We start from the raw sequence: 10992 nt of genomic DNA on the forward strand, positions 1-10992 counted from the left end.
TGAATGTTTACATGTTATGTGCAATTAAACCATGGCAACATCTAATGTTTGTGTAGTATTATGTTCAGCAGACTGTGTTCTTCTATTGTTGTGACTTAGATGACATTCAGAGCACATTTTATGCCCAATTCATGCAAAACTCCACATAATCCCAAGGGGTTCACATACTTTTTCTTGCAACTGTACACAATAAACCTCCATTGCTAGTATAGTGTCTAAACAGATCAATATCTTTGATCAGATCAGAACTATACCAACGTTTACAATACTATAGTGTCCCCAAAAAAGCAGGACCAGTGTTAGCAGGACCAGTCCCGACACCTGCCAAACCCCCTCTTCTCCCCCAGCAAGTGCAGTGTCAATTGATCACTGTCACTTGATACATTGCACACAAAACTGCAGGGTTAGCAAGATCAGACAACAAAAAATAAAAATTCCCAGCTCTAACTTGCCAGCCAGCCTGCAAACAAACCGAATTAACCTAACAGTATGCATTAACAAAAGGGGCTTAGTTAGCACACATTTGCACACATGCGTAAGCTACAGAGCCACATCACAGAATCCCAGTATTCTGTAGTTCCTAACTCTCCAATTTTAAGAGCCCCTATAGTAGAGGCACATGTACTTAATGGATAGACCAAAGGCAGATGGACCCAAGGGAGCCCACACCTTCTTACACGTACAGGAGCGCACTGGACACCCAGCATGTAGCATATGTATGGATTGATTGTGGATCAAAGCAATTTATACGCACAATTTATCGCCGCCCACCCAAATTCAAACCTTGCCAGACAAACCTATTAGGGTTTCTGAAGTTTTTTCGGGCCTAACCCTCAACATGGGCATTATTAAAAAGGATAAGTTGCGGTTGTATTGGTCTACAGACTTGATTCATCATATGCCCATGTTCTGTGCTGCCATGGCCAGGCATAGTTATAAGAATATAATGCGATTTGTGAATTTCAACGACAATATACTCTGTCGTCTTCGGAGTGATCCTGAATATGATAGGCTCCACAAAATTCGTCACGTCATAAATCACCTTAACCAGAAATTTGCAGATGTGTATACTCCCCAGCAAAACATCTGCATTGATGAGTCTCTCATTAATTTTTTTGGCCACTTTGCATTCAAACAATTTCTCCCCAGCAAGCGTGCCAGATATGGGGTTAAAATGTGTAAGACCTGTGAGATGGCAACAGGCTATACATGTAATTTTTGGATTTACGAGAGGAAGGATAGTCACTTGGACCCCCCCCCCGGATGCCCAGACTACATGAGGAGCAGTGGCAAAATAGTTTGGGACTTGGTGCACCATTTTTCCATATGGGGTACCACTTATACGTGGACAATTTTTATACAAGCGTGCCACTATTTAGACATTTGTACAATCTTGGAATTGGCACATGTGGCGCCATACAACCTAATCGCCGGGGCTTTCCCCAACAGCTTGTAAATACCTGACTTAGAAAGGGGGAGAAAGCCTGCTTGAAAAATGATGAATTGCTTGCAGTGAAGTGCAAGCACAAATGGGATGTTTTTGTCCTGTCTTCCATTCACGCAGACACAACCATCCAAATTTCCACGGCAGCTGGTGATGTTGAGAAGCCTCTCTGTGTCCACAACTATTATGATTATACAGGATTTATTTAGCGCCAACAGTTTGCACAGCACTTTAAAATATAAAGGGAGACAGTACAATTACAATACAGTTCATGGAGCTTACATTTTAAAAGGAAGGGGAGGTGGTACAAAAAGTGATAGCTGCAGGGGATAATCTAATGGAGGTGAGTCAAGTACAGTTCTTAGGTGGAGGTTGGGAAGGCTTACCTAAATAAGTGAGTTTTTCAAAGCTCGCCTGAAGGCAGACAGGGTGGGGGCTGACCGGACATATTGCGGTAGGCAGTTCCAGAGGATGGGAGAGGCTCTGGAAAAGTCCTGGAGGCGAACGTGGGAGGAGGTGACAAGGGAGCTAGAGAGCAACATGTCTTGGGAGGAGCAGAGCGGATGATTTGGATGATATCTGCGGATGAGATTGGTGATGTAGCTAGGGGCAGTGTTGTGGATGGCTTTGCATGTTGTGGTTAGTATTTTGAATTTTATATGTTGGTAGTGAAAGCCAGTGAAGGGATTGGCAGAGAGGGGCAGCAGTTGCTGATCGGCTGTAAAGCTGTATAAGTCTAGCAGCAGCAGTCATAATAGACTGAAGGGGGGATAGCCTGTGTAATGGTAGACCAGTGAGGAGGAAGTTACAGTAATCAAGGCCGGATATAACTATGGCATTGATAAGTTGTTTTTGTGGTGTTATTAGTCAGGAAGGGGCAGATTTGGAAATGTTGCGGAGCTTAAGGCGGCAGAGTTTAGCCAGTGATTGGATGTGGGGCCCGAAGGAGAGGTCAGAGTCTAGAATTACTCCTAGCACCCTGGCATGAGGGGAAGGCTGTGCTGTTGATCTTAATGGCAAAGTCATGAGTAGGGGATCAGGGAGAAGGAAATATTACAAGCTCAGTTTGAGAAACATTGAGTTAGAGGGAGTGGTGTGATATCTCTAAAAAAAAAATAAAATAAAAATTAAGAAAGTATTAAAAAAACAAGCAAAAAACAACAATAGTTGTCTTATTGAGTTACTGTTTATTGTTAACCATTGTTTTTTTTGGCAGGAACGCCATTCAGCTGCAGCACCGATCTGTGTATTCTGACAGCAAAAGGGTGTGTTCTCAGAATATACCTCAGTGCGTGCAGCACTGCTGGATGAGAATTCTCATTCACAGTTAAAAAAAAAAAAGAAAAAAAGATAGCTCCTATGCTTCGGCATATATAAAAAAAAAGAACATATATGGCCAACAAGGACCAGCAACGTATATCACTGGATTTTGAGTGAATATACCAGGATGATGCCTGCAACTTATTCTGGTATAATTTTTTTCAGCCGGCAGTCGGCTTTCACGAAAATGCAATCCTAGCAGCTAATTGGCTGGAGGATTTCTTTTACAAGCACTGGGAGGAGATGACCCCCCCTTCCACAGCTTTCTTGGGTAGTCCCGTCCCAGCGCAGTTGTGTCAAAGACTGCCAAAAAGACTTATACATGTGGTATCTCCATACTTGGTAGAAGTAGCAGAATGTATTTTTGGGTGTAATTCCACATCTACCCATGGCATTTAATTGACAACTCAGTGTAAAAAAAATATATATTTTTGCTGCCATTTTTCAAAAAACTTGTGGTAAAAAATAAAGTATTCCTTTGACTCAACATGCCTCTCAGCAAATAGTTTGGGGTGTCTACTTTCCAAAAAGGGGTCATTTGAGGGGGGTTGTGGTATCCTGGAATTGCAGGGCCTCTGAAACTGTGATAGGTAGTGAGGAAGTGAAATGAGGAAATTATACACCTTCAGGCTTTCAAAGGGGTCATTGGATTTTGGACTCCTGTATGCAGCTAGGCTCCCAAAAAGTCTTGCACATGTGGTATCCCCATACTCAGGAGAAGTGGCAGAATATATTTTCGGGTATAATTCCACATCTACCCATGGCATGTGTGAACAATATATCATTTAAGTGACAACTCTGTGTAAAAAAAATATATATATTTTGTGTTATTTTCCAAAAACCCACGGCATGTGTGAGCAATATATCATTTAACCACTTCAAGTCCGGACATTTTTACCCCCTTCTTGTTCAAGCCAATTTTCAGCTTTCAACGCTATCACACTTTGAATGACAATTGCACGGTCATGCAACACTGTACCCATTTGAATTTTTTTTAGACACATAAAATTTTATTTTGGTGGTATTTATTCACCAATGGGATTTTTATTTGTTTGCTAAATAAATGAAAAAGTCCAAACATTTTGAAAAAAAAAAGTTTTTCTTATAACATTTTGCAAATAAATAATCTTTCTTTATATATCTTGGCCAAAACGTATTCAGCTATCTTTTCAGTAAAAAAAAAACAAAAAACAAACAAAACAAAATTAGTTTATAACCAAAAATGATAATTGAAAAAAATAATTTACATTCTTATTTTAATTTAATATACTGTCACCCTGGTAGTACAGTGTCACCATGTGGGGGGTTGTGAAGATTTTTTTTTTTTACACTGATTACTTTTACACCCATAAAGGATGTAAAAGCAATCATTTCTCCTTCTCTCTGGCTGCATTCTTGCAGCCATTGAGAAATACTGTGAGAGCTGTGATTTGCCACATGGTACAAGGCTGTTGTGAATAGCCTTGTACCATGGGACCTCTGATCATTCACATATTTCACAAGTAGTAAGCAATGATGTCAGGAAGTGACATCTTGCTTACTACTATTCATGTGATCATTGATTGGTCAATCAGTGATCACATGATTGGGACCTCACACAGAGGTCCCGTACAGCGATCAGTGTTCGGAGGACACAGCGGGCACCGGATCGCGGTGCCACGCGCTCCCAGAGAGCGTGCACAGGTAGTGAATGCGGAGGCCGCTTATAAACGGCCACCCACTCCTGCACTGCTCCGTCCGGCCGTTTATGGACATGGACCGGACGGGAAGTGGTTAAGTGACATATATATATATATCTTTTTGCCATTTTCCAAAAACGTGTGAAAAAAAAAAAATCTCCCATAGACCCAACATGCTTCTCTAATAGCTTAGGATGTCTACTTTCTGAAAAGGGGTCATTTTGGGGGAGTTTGTACTGCCCTGGCATTTTAGCACCTCAAGAAATGTGATAGGCAGTCAGAAAGTAAAAGCTGCATAAATTCCAGTATCTACTATATACCATAGTTTATAGACGTTATAACTTTCACATAAACCAATCAATATACACTTATGCAGGCCATAGATGGGTCAAAAACAGGCCATTTTTTTAACAAAAAAACAAAAAATCGGTCGTTCAATAGGCCAACGTTACCACCAATGGTAAAAAAAAAAAAAAAATAAAATAAAATCGGCCGATTTTCGTCCCGTCTACGGCCTGCATTTAATTACTTCTGTGCCCTGCAGAGAGCTCCCGCTATTATATTTGACATAAAAAAGTATAGCGTTACAACAATGTTTCTATTTGTATCCATTTTGGATACAGATGTTTTTATTTGGATACAAATAGATACATTGTTGCAACCGCAATACTTTTTCATGTCAAATATAATAGCGGACTGGAATTCTTCTTCTATTCCTTCTTTTTCTAGCAGGTCACGGCTCATGCGCAGATTTTTTATCGGTAAAAAGATCGGCTGGTTTGCCTATCATTGCCGTGAAAATCTATCGATCGCCAAAATCGGATGATTTTTTTCCAACTTTATCAATCAAAAAATGTGCCAAAATCCAGAAAAATGGCCAACCAATTAACCCATTAACAGTGCAAAAATCGGCCGATTTTTTTTCTGGCCAAAAAATCAGCCGATTTTCAACCCATCTATGGCCTGCATTAGTGTGATATTTTTTTTGTTACCAAAGACATGTAGCAAAATACATTTTGGCCTAAATCTATGACAAATTTTGAGTTTATTGGGGAGCGGGTTTAATATAAATGAGAAAATATTGGTTTTTTTTTCAAAATTTACAGTCTTACAGGAGGTGATCAAATACCACCAAAAGAGAGCTCTAGTTGTGTGGAAATAAAAGGACATAAATTTAATTTGAGAAATGATTGCTTTTTCAGCTTTTATGGGTGTAAAAGCAATCAGTGTAAAAAAAAAAATCTTCATCACCCTCCCACAAATAGTACAGTGAAACCATGGTGACAATGCACTGCTAGGGTGACAGTATGTAAAAAACAAAAAAAACATAAATATTAAAAAATTTAAAAAAAAGTAAAAAAGTTTAAAAATTATAATTTTTGGTTATAAACTAATTTGGGTTATTTTATTTTTTTTTACTAAAAAGATAATGGAATAAATTTTGACCAAGATTTATGATGAAATACTATTTATTTGCAAAATTTTATAAGAAAAACACTTTTTTTCAAAATTTTTGAACATTTTCATTTACATAGTAAAAATAATAAAAATCCCAAAGGTGAATAAATGCCACCAAAATAAAGCTTTATCTGTCTCAAAAAATGCTAAAAAATTCATATGGGTAGTGTTGCATGACCGCACAATTGTCATTCAAAGTGTGATATCACTGAAAGCTGAAAATAGGCCTGGACAGGAAGGGGGTGAAAGTGTCCGGACTGGAAGCGGTTAAAGTGACCATTTCAGAAATCGCAGCCTCCCTCAGTTTCTTGAATGTCTGAGTACAGTTTTGAAATGACTTACAGTAGTTTGATAAGAAAGCAGACAATCAGATTTCCATTAAGGATTTCTAACAAAGGTTCAATAGTTTTTTCTGAACAAAGGGAAACAGGCCCAGAATAGTATACGGCCTCCTGCACACTGGATGTTTTACAGCTTCTACTAGGAGAATCCGGCATTTTTGATTTCTTGATCCAGGCGTCCTGGAGCAGTGGCATTTTGGCTCAAAAAACGTTTGATGTGTGCCAAAGCAGCAAAATGCTAGGCGCAGAGTGAATCTATTTCAATGGCCAGAATTATTTATTCTGGCCAATGAAATTAACACCCAAACGCTTGACGCGGGTAAACACGGCACACACTTTTACACGCTTTTTTTTAACCAAACTGCTGCTGGTTTCTAAGGGAGTTAAAATTAAAAGTCAGTATGCATGAGGCAAAAAAAAAAAAACTGTTCTATTTCTTGCCAATACCATCACCCACCACCAAAAAACAAAATTTTACTTGTGACGTTTGTGGCCATACACCGTTTGTACCCATAGTACAGCCAGCAAATAATAGCGTGCATTGTACAGTTTTTTTTATTGACACTGTGAAACATTGTGCAGAGGCCCTCCATTCAGTACTGGACTCAGACTTCCCCTAGCAGTCTACAGCACCCCCTCCATTCAGTACTGGACTCAGACTTCCCCTAGCAGTCTACAGCACCCCCTCCATTCAGTACTGGACTCAGACTTCCCCTAGCAGTCTACAGCACCCCCTCCATTCAGTACTCGACTCAGACTTCCCGTAGCAGTCTACAGCACCCCCTCCATTCAGTACTCGACTCAGACTCCCCCTAGCAGTGTACAGAGGCCCCTCAGTCCAGTACTGGAGTCAGACTCCTCCTAGCAGTGTACAGAGCCCCCCCCCCCATTCAGTACTGGACTCAGACTCCCCCTAGCAGTCTACAGCACCCCCTCCATTCAGTACTGGACTCAGACTTCCCCTAGCAGTCTACAGCACCCCCTCTATTCAGTACTGGACTCAGACTCCCCCTAGCAGCGTACAGCGCCCCCTCCATTCAGTACTGGACTCAGACTCCTCCTAGCAGTGTACAGAGCCACCCCCCCCCCATTCAGTACTGGACTCAGACTCCCCCTAGCAGTCTACAGCACCCCCTCCATTCAGTACTGGACTCAGACTCCCCCTAGCAGTCTACAGCACCCCCTCCATTCAGTACTGGACTCAGACTTCCCCTAGCAGTCTACAGCACCCCCTCCGTCCAGTATTGGAGTCAGACTCCCCCTAGCAGAGTACGGCGCCCCCTCCGTCCAGTATTGTTGTCAGACTCCCCCTAGCAGTGTACGGCGCCCCCTCCGTCCAGTATTGTTCTCAGACTCCTCCTAGCAATGTACGGCGCCCCCTCCGTCCAGTATTGTTGTTAGACTCCCCCTAGCAGTGTACGGCACCCCCTCCGTCCAGTATTGTTCTCAGACTCCCCCTAGCAGTGTACGGCGCCCCCTCCGTCCAGTATTGGAGTCAGACTCCCCCTAGCAGTGTACGGCGCCCCCTCCGTCCAGTATTGGAGTCAGACTCCCCCTAGCAGTGTACGGCGCCCCCTCCGTTCAGTATTGGAGTCAGACTCCCCCTAGCAGTGTACGGCGCCCCCTCCGTTCAGTATTGTTCTCAGACTCCCCCTAGCAGTGTACAGCGCCCCCTCCGTCGAGTATTGGAGTCAGACTCCTCCTAACAGTGTACGGCGCCCCCTCCGTCCAGTATTGTTGTCAGACTCCCCCTAGCAGTGTACAGCGCCCCCTCCGTCGAGTATTGGAGTCAGACTCCTCCTAACAGTGTACGGCGCCCCCTCCGTCCAGTATTGTTGTCAGACTCCCCCTAGCAGTGTACAGAGCCCCCCCCCCATTCAGTACTGGACTCAGACTCCCCCTAGCAGTCTACAGCACCCCCTCCATTCAGTACTGGAGTCAGATTCCCCCTAGCAGTGTACAGCGCCCCCTCCATTCAGTACTGGACTCAGACTCCCCCTAGCAGTGTACAGAGGCCCCTCAGTCCAGTACTGGAGTCAGACTCCTCCTAGCAGTGTACAGAGCTCCCTCCATTCAGTATTGGGGTCAGACTCCTCCTAGCAGTGTACAGCGCCCCCTCCATTCAGTACTGGAGTCAGACTCCTCCTAGCAGTGTACAGAGCCCCCTCAGTCCAGTACTGGAGTCAGACTCCCCCCAAGCAGCGTACAGAGCTCCCTCCATTCAGTATTGGGGTCAGACTCCTCGTAGCAGTGCACAGAGCCCCCTACATCCAGTAGTAGAGGCAGACTCCCCCTAGCAGTGTACAGCGCCCCCTCCGTCCAGTACGGGAGGCAGACTCCTCCTAGCAGTGTACAGCGCCCCCTCCGTCCAGTACGGGAGGCAGACTCCTCCTAACAGTGTACGGCACCCCCTCCGTCCAGTATTGTTCTCAGACTCCCCCTAGCAGTGTACGGCGCCCCCTCCGGCCAGTATTGGAGCCAGACTCCCCCTAGCAGTGTACAGCGCCCCCTCCGTCCAGTATTGGAGCCAGACTCCCCCTAGCAGTGTACGGCGCCCCCTCCGTCCAGTATTGGAGTCAGACTCCCCCTAGCAGTGTACGGCGCCCCCTCCGTCCAGTATTGGAGTCAGACTCCCCCTAGCAGTGTACGGCGCCCCCTCCGTCCAGTATTGGAGTCAGACTCCCCCTAGCAGTGTACGGCGCCCCCTCCGTCCAGTATTGTTCTCAGACTCCCCCTAGCAGTGTACGGCGCCCCCTCCGTCCAGTATTGTTGTCAGACTCCCCATAGCAGTGTACGGCGCCCCCTCCGTCCAGTATTGTTGTCAGACTCCCCCTAGCAGTGTACGGCGCCCCCTCCGTCCAGTATTGGAGTCAGACTCCCCCTAGCAGTGTACAGCGCCCCCTCCGTCCAGTATTGGAGTCAGACTCCTCCTAACAGTGTACGGCGCCCCCTCCGTCCAGTATTGTTGTCAGACTCCTCCTAGCAATGTACGGCGCCCCCTCCGTTCAATATTGGAGTCAGACTCCCCCTAGCAGTGTACGGCGCCCCCTCCGTCCAGTATTGTTCTCAGACTCCCCCTAGCAGTGTACGGCGCCCCCTCCGTCCAGTATTGGAGTCAGACTCCCCCTAGCAGTGTACAGAGCTCCCTCCATTCAGTATTGGGGTCAGACTCCTCCTAGCAGTGTACAGAGCCCCCTCAGTCCAGTACTGGAGTCAGACTCCCCCTAGCAGTGTACGGCGCCCCCTCCGTCCAGTATTGTTCTCAGACTCCCCCTAGCAGTGTACGGCGCCCCCTCCATCCAGTATTGGAGTCAGACTCCCCCTAGCAGTGTACGGCGCCCCCTCCGTCCAGTATTGTTCTCAGACTCCCCCTAGCAGTGTACGGCGCCCCCTCCGTCCAGTATTGTTGTCAGACTCCCCCTAGCAGTGTACGGCGCCCCCTCCGTCCAGTATTGGAGTCAGACTCCCCCTAGCAGTCTACAGCACCCCCTCCGTCCAGTATTGGAGTCAGACTCCCCCTAGCAGTGTACGGCGCCCCCTCCGTTCAGTATTGGAGTCAGACTCCCCCTAGCAGTGTACGGCGCCCCCTCCGTCCAGTATTGTTCTCAGACTCCCCCTAGCAGTGTACGGCGCCCCCTCCGTTCAGTATTGTTCTCAGACTCCCCCTAGCAGTGTACGGCGCCCCCTCCGTCCAGTATTGTTGTCAGACTCCCCCTAGCAGTGTACGGCGCCCCCTCCGTCCAGTATTGTTGTCAGACTCCCCCTAGCAGTGTACGGCGCCCCCTCCGTCCAGTATTGTTGTCAGACTCCCCCTAGCAGTGTACGGCGCCCCCTCCGTCCAGTATTGGAGTCAGACTCCCCCTAGCAGTGTACGGCGCCCCCTCCGTCCAGTATTGTTCTCAGACTCCCCCTAGCAGTGTACGGCGCCCCCTCCGTCCAGTATTGTTCTCAGACTCCTCCTAGCAATGTACGGCGCCCCCTCCGTCCAGTATTGTTGTTAGACACCCCCTAGCAGTGTACGGCACCCCCTCCGTCCAGTATTGGAGTCAGACTCCCCCTAGCAGTGTACAGAGCTCCCTCCATTCAGTATTGGGGTCAGACTCCTCCTAGCAGTGTACAGCGCCCCCTCCATTCAGTACTGGAGTCAGACTCCTCCTAGCAGTGTACAGAGCCCCCTCAGTCCAGTACTGGAGTCAGACTCCCCCTAGCAGTGTACGGCGCCCCCTCCGTCCAGTATTGTTCTCAGATTCCCCCTAGCTGTGTACGGCGCCCCCTCCGTCCAGTATTGGAGTCAGACTCCCCCTAGCAGTGTACGGCGCCCCCTCCGTTCAGTATTGGAGTCAGACTCCCCCTAGCAGTGTACGGCGCCCCCTCCGTCCAGTATTGTTCTCAGACTCCCCCTAGCAGTGTACAGCGCCCCCTCCGTCCAGTATTGGAGTCAGACTCCCCCTAGCAGTGTACGGCGCCCCCTCCATCCAGTATTGTTCTCAGACTCCCCCTAGCAGTGTACGGCGCCCCCTCCGTCCAGTATTGGAGTCAGACTCCCCCTAGCAGTGTACGGCGCCCCCTCCGTCCAGTATTGTTCTCAGACTCCCCCTAGCAGTGTACGGCGCCCCCTCCGTCCAGTATTGTTGTCAGACTCCCCCTAGCAGTGTACGGCGCCCCCTCCGTCCAGTATTGTTCTCAGACTCCCCCTAGCAGTGTACGGCGCCCCCTCCGTTCAGTATTGGAGTCAGACTCCCCCTAGCAG

Source organism: Staurois parvus, unplaced genomic scaffold, assembly GCF_062004578.1.
Source record: "Staurois parvus isolate SC_StPar_1 unplaced genomic scaffold, SC_StPar_1.0 ptg000953l, whole genome shotgun sequence".
In the NCBI taxonomy this organism is placed as follows: domain Eukaryota; kingdom Metazoa; phylum Chordata; class Amphibia; order Anura; family Ranidae; genus Staurois; species Staurois parvus.